Raw genomic sequence first — 15,510 nt, forward strand, 5'->3', positions numbered from 1 at the left:
ATAGCCGCTGTGCAGCGGCATCCCCCCACCCCCTCTGATCGCCTCCGGCAATCAAAGCAAACAGGAAATCCCGTTCAGAACGGGATTTCCTGTTTGGCTTCCCCCGTCGCCATGGCGACGATCGGGATGACGTCAACGACGTCGTGACGTCAGAGGGAGTCCCGATCCACCCCTCAGCGCTGCCTGGCACTAATTGGCCAGGCTGCGCACGGGGTCTTGGGGGGGGGGAGCGGCGCGGCATGGCGGGTAGCGGCGAATCAACGCGGAGTGGCGGCGATCGGTATATACACGCAGCTAGCAAAGTGCTAGCTGCGTGCAACAGAAATAAAATTATGCAAATCGGCCCACCAGGGCCTGAGAAATTCTCTGTGGCGGCTTACCCCGAGCTCAGCTCGGGATTATCCCCCAGAGGGTTAATGGTGTCCATCAAGCTGTATTGGCAAGACAAAAGCTTGTGTCTTGGAACTTCATCCATGAAGGGCAGAAGTCCCATAAGAGTGTGGTAATTTGGACTTAGCTCGTATTTTTTTGTTTCCTGCAACTACTTAGATAACTGGTCTACTTGTTTTTGTAGTGAGTCCACTTGTTTCTGGTACATCTCAATTAACGGAAAACTTCCATTGGACTGAAAATGTCTTTTGACCAGCTGCTCTTGGGTTTTCATGATGCCCATTAGTCCTGTAACAGCCCCAGAAATTTCTGCATCTGATTCCCATCTTGTCTTATTAACCCTGGAAACTCCCCCTCTACTAACAACACGTCTACCTCTGGATTGAGATAATGGTCTTGCTTCCTCCTCCCTTTCCTGTATACTTCCTGTAGGGGTGGTTTGTTGTAGGGGTGGGGTGGTTACTGGTTCAGAGACAGCGCTTTGTGGAGAGGATGGAGTAAATGAGGTTGATCCTTCTTGCTCTTCCTCTTGATTTAGTACAGAATCATCCAGCACTTAAGAAAAGGTCTCCTGGATATCAGCAGATGTAGTAGTGTCCTCCATGGACCTCGCCTGTATATCCCCAAAGCTGTCTTCAGTCCTTGTGTAAAGTAAGCAAAAGCAATTTGAATCACATTAGATGGTATTGTGGTAGCTCACATAAGTATGATTACATACGGTCTGGGCTCGACGTGCTTTCGTAGAAAGTTCAGTTGGGCCGTGTAGCAATAGGGCACTCTGCGTGAGGCGCCACGTCCACTCCTCTGTTCCTCTTTTTCTGCTTTATGCTCTTTAATAAAATGATCCCGGACGCTACACCACTTGGTCTTGTATTTTTCAACTGTAAGATACAAATCAAAAAGAAATATTACACTCAGAAATTAAATAAAAATTTTGTTTTTCGCTAAGTTTCTCTGCGACAGGACAGAGCTACTCCTTCCTCCATTTGACCTATCGCATGGGAAAAAGCATGATTTCCTATATTGTTACCAGGACATGCAAAGCCATTTGGGAAAAACGTTGTCCCAGTACATGCCTGTCCCTGACAGGAAAAAATAGGAAGAAGTAGCTGAACTTTTTTGGAACCACTGCAATTTCCCAAATTGTTTTGCGGCTATCGATGGCAAGCATGTCCGGATGCAGAAACCAAGGATGAGTGGCAGCTTCTACTACAACTACAAAAATTATTTCAGCATTGTACTACAGATGCCGATTACAAATTTGTATATGTAGATGTGGGTCTTACGGCAGCGCAAGTGACTGCAATTTTTCAGATCTCAAGATTCTATAGACTACTGCAGGATGGTTCCAAACTGGACCTCCCCGGTGATAAGCCTTAGCCTGGGACTGCTTCCCCCAGCTACCCTTTCGTTCTGGTCGGCGATGAGGCCTTTGCTTTATCCCATTATGTGACGAGGCCCTACGGACAGAGAGGCTTGAACCACCAACAGCGCATTTTTAACTACTGGTTGAGTCGGGCAGGACGTATGGTCGAATGCACGTTTGGCATCATGGCCAACAAGTGACGCATATTCCACGCACCTATTCAACTGAAGCCAATGCGATCTGTGTGGTCAAGGCCGCGTGCATTCTACCCGCCATCTTTGTTTGAACTAGCGGCGGAATTTTTTCTGCAGAGAAGCCTGGGTGATATGCGATATTAGTCGCCGCAGCATAGGCATTAGGCTGCATACTCCCTAGTCCCAAACCGCGCTAGTATTTTGTATATGACTGTCATTTTTACTACTTTTTATCAAAATAAACGTGGGAAGATCTCCCTTTTACGCTATGTGAAGCGTCTTCTGGTTTTCTTCTGGAGGTCAAGCTGATCCGGTGGAGCCCAGCGGAGGAGGTTTTGCCAGAGAGGCTGAGGGGTGGCCAATACCCCTAAAGTGCAGATGGGCCCGGCTAGGTCGCTCCATCTGGTGAGACGCTTCATATTGGGGGAGTGGCACTGCTGTGTCACCCTCTATGGGATGAACTGCAATTTGTATGATCTCTGTGAGACCAAGTTAGATGTCTGAAGTATTTTGACTTACTTGAGTTACAGGACTGGACTTTTGAGTGCTTACCCATTTATAAATTTTCAATTTACTAGCAGGGCAGCACTCCACCTGCATTTAACTGGTGTATTGTTACAGTTCTTGTGGTCCTAGGGGCCAGTTATCAATTGTAATCATTGTGGTCTGTGAGCGTTTAGATACGTTACTCTTTTACAATCACCCATTGGTTAAAGGTGACCACACAACGGTTCAATCAAAATGTTTTTTTTTTTTTTTTGTTTTTTTTTACTTCTAATAATTTTTTTCCATTTGATTTTTCAATAAGTGTTTGTGTGTGTATGTGTATGTACATATGTGTGTACCTTCAGAAAGATCCACTCTAAATAAAAGATTTCTCCGGCAGCAGGTGGTTTGCCAAAGAAGTCTGTATCAGCCAACTAAGCAGCAAGTCTATAATACATTGGCCGAGCATTTACCTTCACTTCTAAAGTTTCTGTATAGAGTTTCTGTTTTGTATTCTCGCTGAATATGATAAACTAAAGGACTTTTTGAGTACATGTAGTCCCCGACTTATGAACGCCCAACTTGCGAAAGACCCGCCGATATCAACGGCATGGATTCTGTGTTTCCATGGGAACAAGTAAAAAAAACTTTCAAATTGGGCTTTTTTTCGGGGGGGGGGGGGGAGGATCGATTTTTAAAGAGAACCCGAGGTGGGTTTGAAGAATATTATCTGCATACAGAGGCTGGATCTGCCTATACAGCCCAGCCTCTGTTGCTATCCGAAACCCCCCTAAGGTCCCCCTGCACTCTGCAATCCCTCATAAATCACAGCCACGCTGCTGACAAACAGCTTGTCAGAGCTGGCTGTGTTTATCTCTATAGTGTCAGTCTGCTGCTCTCCCCGCCTCCTGCAGAACTCCAGTCCCCGCCTGCATCTCTTCCTTCCCTGCTGATTGGAGGGAAGGGACTGGGGCAGGGACCGGAGCTATGCAGGAGGCAGGGAAGCAGCTGAGACTGACACTACAGATGTAAACACAGCCTCACAGCGTGGCTGTGATTTATGAGGGATTGCAGAGTGCAGGGGGACCTTAGTGGGGTTTGGGATAGCAACAGAGGCTGGGCTGTATAGGCAGATCCAGCCTCTGTATGCAGATAACATTCTTTAAACACACCTCGGGTTCTCTTTAAAAAACTTCAAAAAAGGAATGGCTTTTAAACTATATAAGCAATTACAAGGGGCAGAGATGGCACAGGGGGGCACAGAGGAGGTACAGAGGACAGAGATTGCCCAGTGTTCTGACTTAAGAGCAGATTCCGGTTAAGAATGAACCTACAGTCCCTATCTCGTTTGTTAACCGGGGTCTACCTGTACTTCATTACTGGAGTACCCTGAATAAGTTCAGGGGAGAAGGAAGAATGGCTCAGTAGTAAACTGTAATCTGTTGGCTTTGATTAAAAGGTTTTAGGCCTTAAATCCACTAGCAGTGCTTTTGTAAGCATTAGTGATTTGTGAGATTTGTATAGCTCTTGCTAATGTAATGCTATGGAGGATTAAAAAAAAAAATCATGTGAGATCACACACACAGCATTACATTAGCAGGAGCTTTTCAAATCACAAGCGCTTGGAAAAGTGCTGTCAGTAGGTCCCATGCCTTACAAGGATGGAAAGCTAAACATTTATATAATGGTGGCCATACATGGTACAATTTTTTTCATCCAATCTTACCAATTCTATGTAGTATAAGGGAACTGCCTAAATTATCCTTTCAGTATATTCACTTAATTTACCCTTATACTACATAGAAATGGTAAGATTGTATGAAAAAATTGTACCATGTATGGCCACCATAAGGGTGCATACACACATCCAATTTAAATTGACCAATCACTGACCAATTTTACCACCTTGAAGTCGTAAGAGGGCCAACAGATTTTGAATACTATGAACATGGAGAAGTTAAAATTGGGCAATGTGTGTACCAGGCTTTAGAAATCTTTGATGAGGTGCTATTTTTTTCACTTGCATGTAAATGTAATGCATACTGGGCCAATAAGACACACTTCCTGTCATAGTTGAATCCAGTGATCTGCAAACTTGGCTCTCCAGCTGTTAAGGAACTACAAGTCCCACAATGCATTTGCCTTTATGAATCGCGACTGTGCTGTCAGACTCAAGGAATGTATTGTGGGACTTGTAGTTCCTTAACAGCTGGAGAGCCAAGTTTGCAGATCTCTGGATTAGCCTGATTCCAAGCTGCTAAAGCAAGGCCTCTTCTACTGCTGTATCACACTTGTGCAACTTGTCAGCCATCTGTGACATAGAAGCCTAATGGTTTTGGGGTTAAGTCCCTGCTCTCTCCTGCAACCTTCTGTCTGCTAATAGAAGATATGGATAATTTATAAGTAATGTTTCATGTTACTGGTCTGAAAAATAAAAAACACAGTCCAATACTGAGTGCTCAACTTATATGCACCTTATTCCATGTCTATGAGTGTTGAAACAACAAACGATGTGGGATATCTCCCCTAATGTGGACACCTGTTCTGGTGACATATGTCAGAGGCTGGATCTTTTCTCCCAGTGAGAACATTTCTTGACAATCAGTAAAATTGTAGGTACAATGTACATGAACATTATCCTTTCAAGTTATATAGCCAAGGATTGTGTAGGTAAGCTCTCATGGAGGTGGTAAAATTAGCCAATTAAAATGGAAGACCATTGGGTTATGTTTATTTGTATCATCTGTTAAAAACTCAATAAAATAGTTAAAAAAAAAAAAAAAAAAAGATGTGTGTGCGCACCTTTATAAGCTCAGTAATTCCCCTTACCTTTTATGTAAAAAGGGGAAAACTGGGTCCTAGTGTAGCTCTTCAACAGAAGAAGCTGGCTTTGTTTTTGCTAAATCTTTATTGAACAATCCCGAACTAAACAAATATGGCTGCGAAATTTCAGGCCTACAGTAGGGGGATGCCTGGATTAACTCAAGACCATTTGAATGCAGGAGGCTGAAAATATATGAATAAAAATAGGGCTTTAGAAACCAGTAGATCCACCTTAACATTTAAAGCAAACCTCCAGAATAAACAACCAAATCCTACAGCCTCCTAGTAAAAATAAAATATTTCGATGTACAGAGGTGCCAAAAGGATAAAATATACAAAAAAGTTTAAAATATTTAGGTGGTGGTGGTGGACCAGCCACTCTAAAACAGACACGATGCTGTCGCTTTAAGTCAAAAACAATTTATTCACATACTCCGAGATAAAACTGCAACTCGTTTCACGGGCAAGATCCCGCTTCATCAGGCATTAAACAGGAGTATTACACAGCTCTAGGTCCAATCTATGCTCGGCACCAAAAGTTCTAGTTATCTGAGCAGTCTTGTCCCACGAAGCTTCACATTGGTAGTATTGTCTCGCACTCACTAAAGGATCAAACCCATAGTCTTTAAGGGGAGTGCGACAGCTGAAAAAGAGGGATGACGCCCTCTATGCAGTATTCAACAAGGAAGAAAGCTGGCACATCCAAAATTAGTCTTTATTGGTTCTATGTAAATAATATGGCCATATTTTTTACATGGAACCAATAAAGATTAATTTTGGATGTGCTAGCTTTCTTCCTTGTTGTCCCGTGAAGCTGTCAGGAAAACCCTGCATCACTCAACTTCCGGCATCTGGCCCCGCCTCCCCTCTGAGAAAAACCGGCAAGCTAGTTACTGCAATAAATGGCTTGGTGTTTTTCTCAGAGGGGAGGCAGGGCCTGGCACCGGAAAGTTGACCTATGCAGGGTTTTCCGGATGACTTTGCGGCTGCTCAGGTAACTAGAACTTTTTTTTTTTACTAGGAGGCTGCAGGATTGTGTTGTTTACTCTGGAGGTCCACTTAAAATTGAAAAAAAAAAAGTTCTTGGGCAATATTGTAAATAAACAATAAATAACTCGCTTGTCGTCTGGAACTGAAAAGTTTGCTCACTTGCCTCTGCAAACATGCAAGGGATTTAATGATAAGGAAGTAAATAATTTAGGAGCCAAGTGGGTTGACCTTTGTAACAGAGTAAGTTAACAAAAACCGCTCATTTCCAATCACTATGAGCCCTTCATGAAACTTAAAGCAAATTCAGTTTAAATAAATCCTTAGAGTAAATATGTTGGCATAATAACTGACCTCAAGGTCCAGTCAAAACACGCCTCATGCAGAAATGATGTTTGGTGAATCTGCTTTAAATCTTAAAATACGGTAGTTGAATTTCTGTTTGAAATGTTTAAATTACCATATTGCTTTCTTAGAAGGTTGTTAAATGCAGCCACATGCTGATTCTTGCGATGGAGGTTTATTGCTAGGTAAGTATGACTTTTGATTGCACTTATTAAAAGCAATCATATTTAAAGTGAACCAGAGATGACAAGTGACATGGTGAGATAGACATTTGTATATACAGTGGCAAGAATACAGACACTTATGCTGTGCTCCTTTTCTCTTTTCCCTGCCGGAAAGAGTTTATAATTGGCTATGGAACTGACAGTTTTTCTCCAGTCAGGACTCAGTCAGCACACTGATAACAAATTACAGCTATAAAACACTTTCCTAAGCAGATACCTGGGCTTTTTACTGTGAGGGGAGAAGATAAAGAGGTCATTTTAACTCTGGGACTCTTGAGGCACGGCCATTGACCAGAGACTATGAAACATTAAATCTGCTTTGTAAATGTTTATGTATAAAATAAAACCTTGAGATCTCTAAAAGTCATTTTTAGGAGTAGGACAGATCCAATTGTTTACCTCATTAGTTTATTTTTATCTCTTGTTCACTTTAACCACTTGCCGACCGCGCACTCATACCGCGCGTCGGCAAAGTGGCAGCTGCAGGACCAGCGACGCAGTTCTGCGTCGCCGGCTGCAGGCTAATTAATCAGGAAGCAACCGCTCGCGCGAGCGGCTGCTTCCTGTCAATTCACGGCGGGGAGCTCCGTGAATAGCCTGCGGGCCGCCGATCGCGGCTCGCAGGCTAAATGTAAACACAAGCGGAAATAATCCGCTTTGTTTACATTGTACGGTGCTGCTGAGCAGCAGCGCCGTAAGGCAGATCGGCGATCCCCGGCCAATCAGCGGCCGGGGTTCGCCGCCATGTGACAGGGGACAGCCTGTCACTGGCTGCACAGGACGGATAGCGTCCTGTGCAGCCCAGATCACCAGGGAGGAGAGGGAGGGGGGGAATCTCGCTGCGGAGGGGGGCTTTGAGGTGCCCCCCCCCCCCTGCAACACCCATCAGGCAGGAGCGATCAGACCCCCCCCCCCCAGCACATCATCCCCCTAGTGGGGAAAAAAGAGGGGCGATCTGGTCGCTCTGCCTGCACCCTGATCTGTGCTGGGGGCTGTAGAGCCCACCCAGCACAGATCAGCTAAAACAGCGCTGGTCCTTAACCACTTGACCTAGGGCTTTCTACCCCTTAAAGAGAACCCGAGGTGTGTTTAAAGAATGTTATCTGCATACAGAGGCTGGATCTGCCTATACAGCCCAGCCTCTGTTGCTATCCCAAACCCCACTAAGGTCCCCCTGCACTCTGCAATCCCTCATAAATCACAGCCGTGCTGTGAGGCTGTGTTTACATCTGTAGTGTCAGTCTCAGCTGCTCCCCCGCCTCCTTCATAGCTCCGGTCCCTGCCCCCGTCCCTTCCCTCCAATCAGCAGGGAGGGAAGGGATGCAGGCGGGGACTGGAGTTCTGCAGGAGGCGGGGAGAGCAGCAGACTGACACTATAGAGATAAACACAGCCAGCTCTGACAAGCTGTTTGTCAGCAGAGTGGCTGTGATTTATGAGGGATTGCAGAGTGCAGGCGGATCTTAGGGGGGTTTGGGATAGCAACAGAGGCTGGGCTGTATAGGCAGATCCAGCCTCTGTATGCAGATAATATTCTTCAAACCCACCTCGGGTTCTCTTTAAGGACCGGCCACTTTTTTTCCATTCAGACCACTGCAGCTTTCACGGTTTATTGCTCGCTCATACAACCTACCACCTATATGAATTTTGGCTCCTTTTCTTGTCACTAATAAAGCTTTCTTTTGGTGCTATTTGATTGCTCCTGCGATTTTTACTTTTTATTATATTCATCAAAAAAGACATGAATTTTGGCAAAAAAATGATTTTTTTAACTTTCTGTGCTGACATTTTTCAAATAAAGTAAAATTTCTGTATACATGCAGCGCGAAAAATGTGGACAAACATGTTTTTGATAAAAAAAAACCCATTCAGTGTATATTTATTGGTTTGGGTAAAAGTTATAGCGTTTACAAACTATGGTGCAAAAAGTGAATTTTCCCATTTTCAAGCATCTCTGACTTTTCTGACCCCCTGTCATGTTTCATGAGGGGCTAGAATTCCAGGATAGTATAAATACCCCCCAAATGACCCCATTTTGGAAAGAAGACATCCCAAAGTATTCACTGAGAGGCATAGTGAGTTCATAGAAGATATTATTTTTTGTCACAAGTAAGCGGAAAATGACACTTTGTGAAAAAAAAAAAAAAAAGTTTCCATTTCTTCTAACTTGCAACAAAAAAAAAATGAAATGTGCCACGGACTCACCATGAATACCTTGAAGGGTCTACTTTCCAAAATGGGGTCATTTGTGGGGTGTGTTTACTGTCCTGACATTTTGGGGGGTGCTAAATTGTAAGCACCCCTGTAAAGCCTAAAGGTGCTCATTGGACTTTGGACCCCTTAGCGCAGTTAGGCTGCAAAAAAGTGCCACACATGTGGTATTGCCATACTCAGGAGAAGTAGTGTAATGTGTTTTGGGGTGTATTTTCACACATACCCATGCTGGGTGGGAGAAATATCTCTGTAAATGACAATTTGTTAATTTTTTTTACACACAATTGTCCATTTACAGAGATCTTTCTCCCACTCAGCATGGGTATGTGTAAAAATACACCACAAAACACATTATACTACTTCTCCTGAGTACGGCGATACCACATGTGTGGCACTTTTTTGCACCCTAACTGCGCTAAAGGGCCCAAAGTCCAATGAGTACCTTTAGGATTTCACAGGTCATTTTGAGAAATTTCGTTTCAAGACTACTCCTCACGGTTTAGGGCCCCTAAAATGCCAGGGCAGTATAGGAACCCCACAAATGACCCCATTTTAGAAAGAAGACACCCCAAGGTATTCCGTTAGGAGTATGGTGAGTTCATAGAAGATTTTATTTTTTGTCAAAAGTTAGTGGAAAATGACACTTTGTGAAAAAACACAATTAAAATCAATTTCCGCTAACTTACTTCAATCTATGCAGTTATAGTATGCATGGCAATAAGTCATATTCCTTGTTCAGACCACCTCTCCCCATAGTCCCCAGTTTTCTAATCCAACCCGCCTCCTTTGTGAGCAACAGCTTCAAACGATCTCCCCTCCTCGGTGTTAAAGGGGCCTGATCTATCACCTGCACCCTTAACTGCGCTACAGTGTGTCCACAATTCTTAAAATGTAAGGAGACTGCCTGCTCCTCACATCCACCTCTAATCGCCGTTTTATGTGACGAGATCCTATCCTTTAGTGGTTGGGTCGTCATTCCGACGTACCCCAACCCACAAGGGCACTTAATCAGGTATACCACAAATCTTGATTCGCAGTTGTAACAACCATTAATGCGAAACGTGCGGCCACTCAGTGGATGTGTAAAGCAATCTCCTTTTAGCACATGACTGCACATGTGGCAATTTAAACAGGGGTATGTACCCCGTCTATTGGTTTTCTCCTCCGGTTGAATACAGGTATGAACCACCTTATCCCTAATAGAGGGCGGGCGTCGGAATGACATAAGGGGCGGATACCTGAACTCCTCCACATGAGGAAACGATTCTTGTAAAATCTTCCAGTGCTTCCTAATAGCTGTCCCTATCTGTTGACTAAGGCTATTATAAGTTGTAACAAAAGGTAATCTCAACCCACTTACATTACTTCCACCCCGTCCCCTCCTCTTACTGCATACCTCTTCTGGATAACCTCTTTTAGCAAATTTCATCTGCATTTGTTCAATCCTAACTCTGCGCCTCTCTGGATCAGCCACTAATCGCTCCACTCTTGTTAGCTGCCCACTAGGAATATTATCCTTTACATGCTGGGGATGGAAACTTCCATACTCCAAGATGGAATTGCGATCGGTTGGCTTGGTGTACAGGTCCGTGAGTAAACAATCACCAGACCTGTACACCAATGTATCCAGAAACGCAATCTGATCAGTTGCCACATGCGCAGTCAATTTAATACAGGGACACTTAAGATGTAAATCATCTAAAAACGCATCAAGGGTCGAACGGGGCCCCATCCACACGCAAAAGATATCATCAATAAATCTAAGCCAGCATTTAGCATGCTGACAAAACAATCCATTACTATAAACAAATGCCTCTTCATATTGGCCCATGAATAGATTTGCGTAGGATGGAGCCACGTTCGACCCCATCGCGGTGCCTCTCTGCTGTATATAGAACTGTCCCTCAAAAAGGAAGTAGTTATCTCGAAGTATAATCTGTAACAAAGTTATCACAAATTTTCTCTGAGGACTAGACAACTCCGAATACATCATTAGATACCATTCAACAGCCTCTACACCTACAGCCTCTGCATTCTGATTGGCTTGGAGGTGCCTGTTTGTGATTGGTTGGAATATGGCAATGTGCCTATTTAAACTCACTGATTTTAATTTGTAGTGTGATGCACATTCTGAGCAGCTTGAAAAAGGTCTGTGGACCGAAACAGCAGGGCTGTCACTGCTGACAGCATACATCATGCTATTTTACCAATAAAGAGCATAAGAATACTGGATGGTGCTGACTCTATTGCTATCGATATACTGGAGTTTCCTGTGCAGGGATACTGAGGGTCACAGCACATCCCGACATCCTCTCCTGGGTGCATGCTTCGGACTGAAGACTACATTTGTTTTCTAGACTACTCCTCGCGGTTTAGGGCCCCTAAAATGCCAGGGCAGTATAGGAACCCCACAAGTGACCCCGTTTTAGAAAGAAGACACCCCAAGGTATTCCGTTAGGTGTATGGCGAGTTCATAGAAGATTTTATTTTTTGTCACAAGTTAGTGAAAAATGACACTTTGTGAAAAAAAACCAATAAAAATTAATTTCCGCTAACTTTTGACAAAAAATAAAATCTTCTATGAACTCGTCATACACCTAACAGAATACCTTGGGGTGTCTTTTTTTCTAAAATGGGGTCACTTGTGGGGTTCCTATACCGCCCTGGCATTTTACAGGCCCAAAACCGTGAGTAGTCTGGAAACCAAATGTCTCAAAATGACTGTTCAGGGGTATAAGCATCTTCAAATTTTGATGACAGGTGGTCTATGAGGGGGCGAATTTTGTGGAACCGGTCATAAGCAGGGTGGCCTTTTAGATGACAGGTTGTATTGGGCCTGATCTGATGGATAGGAGTGCTAGGGGGGGTGACAGGAGGTGATTGATGGGTGTCTCAGGGGGTGGTTAGAGGGGAAAATAGATGCAATCAATGCACTGGGGAGGTGATCGGAAGGGGGTCTGAGGGGGATCTGAGGGTTTGGCCGAGTGATCAGGAGCCCACGCGGGGCAAATTGGGGCCTGATCTGATGGGTAGGTGTGCTAGGGGGTGACAGGAGGTGATTGATGGGTGTCTCAAGGTGTGATTAGAGGGGGGAATAGATGCAAGCAATGCACTGGCGAGGTGATCAGGGCTGGGGTCTGATGGCATTCTGAGGGTGTGGGCGGGTGATTGAGTGCCCTAGGGGCAGATAGGGGTCTAATCTGATAGGTAGCAGTGACAGGGGGTGATTGATGGGTAATTAGTGGGTGTTTAGGGTAGAGAATAGATGGAAACACTGCGCTTGGGTGGTGATCTGATGTCGGATCTGCGGGCGATCTATTGGTGTGGGTGGGTGATCAGTTTGCCCGCAAGGGGCAGGTTAGGGGCTGATTGATGGGTGGCAGTGACAGCGGGTGATTGATGGGTGGCAGTGACAGGGGGTGATTGATGGGTGGCAGTGACAGGGGGTGATTGATGGGTGATAGGTGATTGGCAGGTGATTGACAGGTGATCAGTGGGTTATTACAGGGAAGGACAGATGTAAATATTGCACTGGCGAATTGATAAGGGGGGGGGTCTGAGGGCAATCTGAGCGTGTAGGCGGGTGATTGGGTGCCCGCAAGGGGCAGATTAGGGTCTGATCTGATGGACAACAGTGACAGGTGGTGATAGGGGGTGATTGATGGGTAATTAGTGGGTGTTTAGAGGAGAGAATAGATGTAAACGCTGCGCTTGGGTGGTGATCTGATGTCGGATCTGCGGGCGATCTATTGGTGTGGGTGGGTGATCAGATTGCCCGCAAGGGGCAGGTTAGGGGCTGATTGTTGGGTGGCAGTGACAGGGGGTGATTGATGGGTGATAGGTGATTGGCAGGTGATTGACAGGTGATCAGTGGGTTATTACAGGGAAGGACAGATGTAATTAATGCACTGGCGAATTGATAAGGGGGGGGGGGTCTGAGGGCAATCTGAGCATGTGGGCGGGTGATTGGGTGCCCGCAAGGGGCAGATTAGGGTCTGATCTGATAGGTAACAGTGACAGGTGGTGATAGGGGGTGATTGATGGGTAATTAGTGGGTGTTTAGAGAAGATAACAGATGTAAACGATACATTTGGGAGGTAATCTGATGGCGGGTTTGCGGGCGATTTAATGGTGTGGGTGGGTGATCAGATTGCCCGCAAGGGGCAGGTTCGGGGCTGATTGATGGGTGGCAGTGACAGGGGGTGACAGGGGGTGATTGATGGGTGATAGGTGATTGGCAGGTGATTGACAGGTGATCAGTGGGTTATTACAGGGAAGAACAGATGTAATTAATGCACTGGTGAATTGATAAGGGGGGGTCAGAGGGCAATCTGAGCGTGTGGGCGGGTGATTGGGTGCCCGCAAGGGGCAGATTAGGGTCTGATCTGATAGGTAAAAGTGACAGGTGGTGATAGGGGGTGATTGATGGGTAATTAGTGGGTGTTTAGAGGAGAGAATAGATGTAAACAATGGATTTGGGAGGTGATCTGATGTCGGATCTGTGGGCGATCTATTGGTGTGGGGGGGGTGATCAGATTGCCCGCAAGGGGCAGGTTAGGGACTGATTGATGGGTGGCAGTGACAGGGGGTGATTGACGGGTGATTGACGGGTGATTGACAGGTGATCAGGGGGATAGATGCATACAGTAAACAGGGGGGGGGGGGGGTCGGGGGGGGGGGGTCTGGGGAGAATCTGAGGGGTGGGGGGTGATCAGGAGGGGGCAGGGAGCAGGGGAGGGGATAAAAAAAAATAGCGTTGACAGATAGTGACAGGGAGTGATTGATGGGTGATTAGGGGGGTGATTAGGTGCAAACAGGGGTCTGGGGGGTGGGCAGGGGGGGGGGGGTCTGATGGGTGCTGTGGGCGATCTGGGGCAGGGGGGGGAGAAATCAGTGTGCTTGGGTGCAGACTAGGGTGGCTGCAGCCTGCCCTGGTGGTCCCTCGGACACTGGGACCACCAGGGCAGGAGGCAGCCTGTATAATACACTTTGTAAACATTACAAAGTGTATTATACACTTTGTATGCGGCTATCGCGTGGTTAACATCCCGCCGGCGCTTCCGTATAGCCGGCGGGATGTTGCGGCGGGCGAGCGGTGACAGGCGCCGGCGGAGGATCGCGTCACGGATGACGCGATCGCTCCGCCCATGCCCTTAGAAGGACCGCCGCCTCTTTGGGTGAGCCGGTCCTTCAGGGCTCCACTTCCTGGCCGCCTCTGTGCGTTAGGCGGTCGGGAAGTGGTTAAGGTGGGGTAAAGGGTGGGTCCTCAAGAGGTTAAGCTCAGTAGCCTTAACAGGTCCTTCGGAAAAGAAGTACATGGAATGGTCAATTCTACGAACAGCCATGTGAGCCAATGAAAGCAGGTATAGACTGGTCGTAAAATATTTTTTCTCTCTCTTCATTTTCTGGCAGCGTACTATTCTATACTTGTAACTGTCATATACTATATATCTTCTTCTGTTGACTGGCACTTCATTAACCTGTTCCAAACCACTGCATTGTGTATCTACGCCCCTGTGGACTTCACTTCAGCACCAGGGGCGTAAATACACGTATAGCCATGTTAAAGCCAATGGGTACCGCTATAAAAAAAAAAGTCAGATACTCACCTAAGGAGAGGTAAGGCTCGGTCCTAATGAGCCTTCCCTCTCCTCTCCCGGTGCCCTCGGTGCTGCGCTGGCTCCCCCGTTCGCGTCCGCCTCCGCAGGGACTTCGGGAGCACTCGGGCTTCCGAAGACGGGCCGCTCCATACTACGTACGCGCGAGCGCGTCATAGAGGGCGCTCGCGCATGCGTACTATGGAGCGGCCCCGTCCTCGGGAGCCCGAGTGCACCCGAAGGCTTCCGAAACATCCCTTCGACTGCGGAAGTGGCAGTATTTGACCGAACTGGTCGAATACTGCCACGGGGGATCCTGCGCGGGACGGGCACCGGGAGAGGAGAGGGAAGGCTCATTAGGACTGAGCCTTCCCTCTCCTTAGGTGAGTATCTGACTTTTTCTTTTTTGAAACGGTAAACATTCACTTTGACATTGAATCTCTCATTGGTGATGAAGTTACAGGTGATCAGATTTTCCCTGACCTGACAGCTGTCATCATAACCAAAATGTATCAAATCTTCCCAACTGAGGTACAGATGGGATTGAAAGCACTTGTTCAGTAGATGGGGACATTTGAGAACTTCTGGCAGGTGTAAACTATGTTGCCTTGTGTGTAGGCATTAGTAGTGCATGCAGTACTGATATTCCAATGAAAAACATCAGTATTTCAGTGTAGGCCTGGCCCCAATGAACTCACTCTGTAACTTCATTTAACTTCATTTAACACAAATCTGAAATGAAAAATGAAAGTCATAATAAACATACGTCAACTTATCAATCTCTTTCTTTCTCCTCTCCAGTGTCCTGTTTGTCCACTGTGATTAACCTCCCTGGCATTCAATTTCCCCAGGATTTCCGTGCAAAAAGTGGTACAATTAATTTTCA

Source organism: Hyperolius riggenbachi, chromosome 7 (assembly GCF_040937935.1).
Source record: "Hyperolius riggenbachi isolate aHypRig1 chromosome 7, aHypRig1.pri, whole genome shotgun sequence".
Taxonomy (NCBI): Eukaryota; Metazoa; Chordata; class Amphibia; order Anura; family Hyperoliidae; genus Hyperolius; species Hyperolius riggenbachi.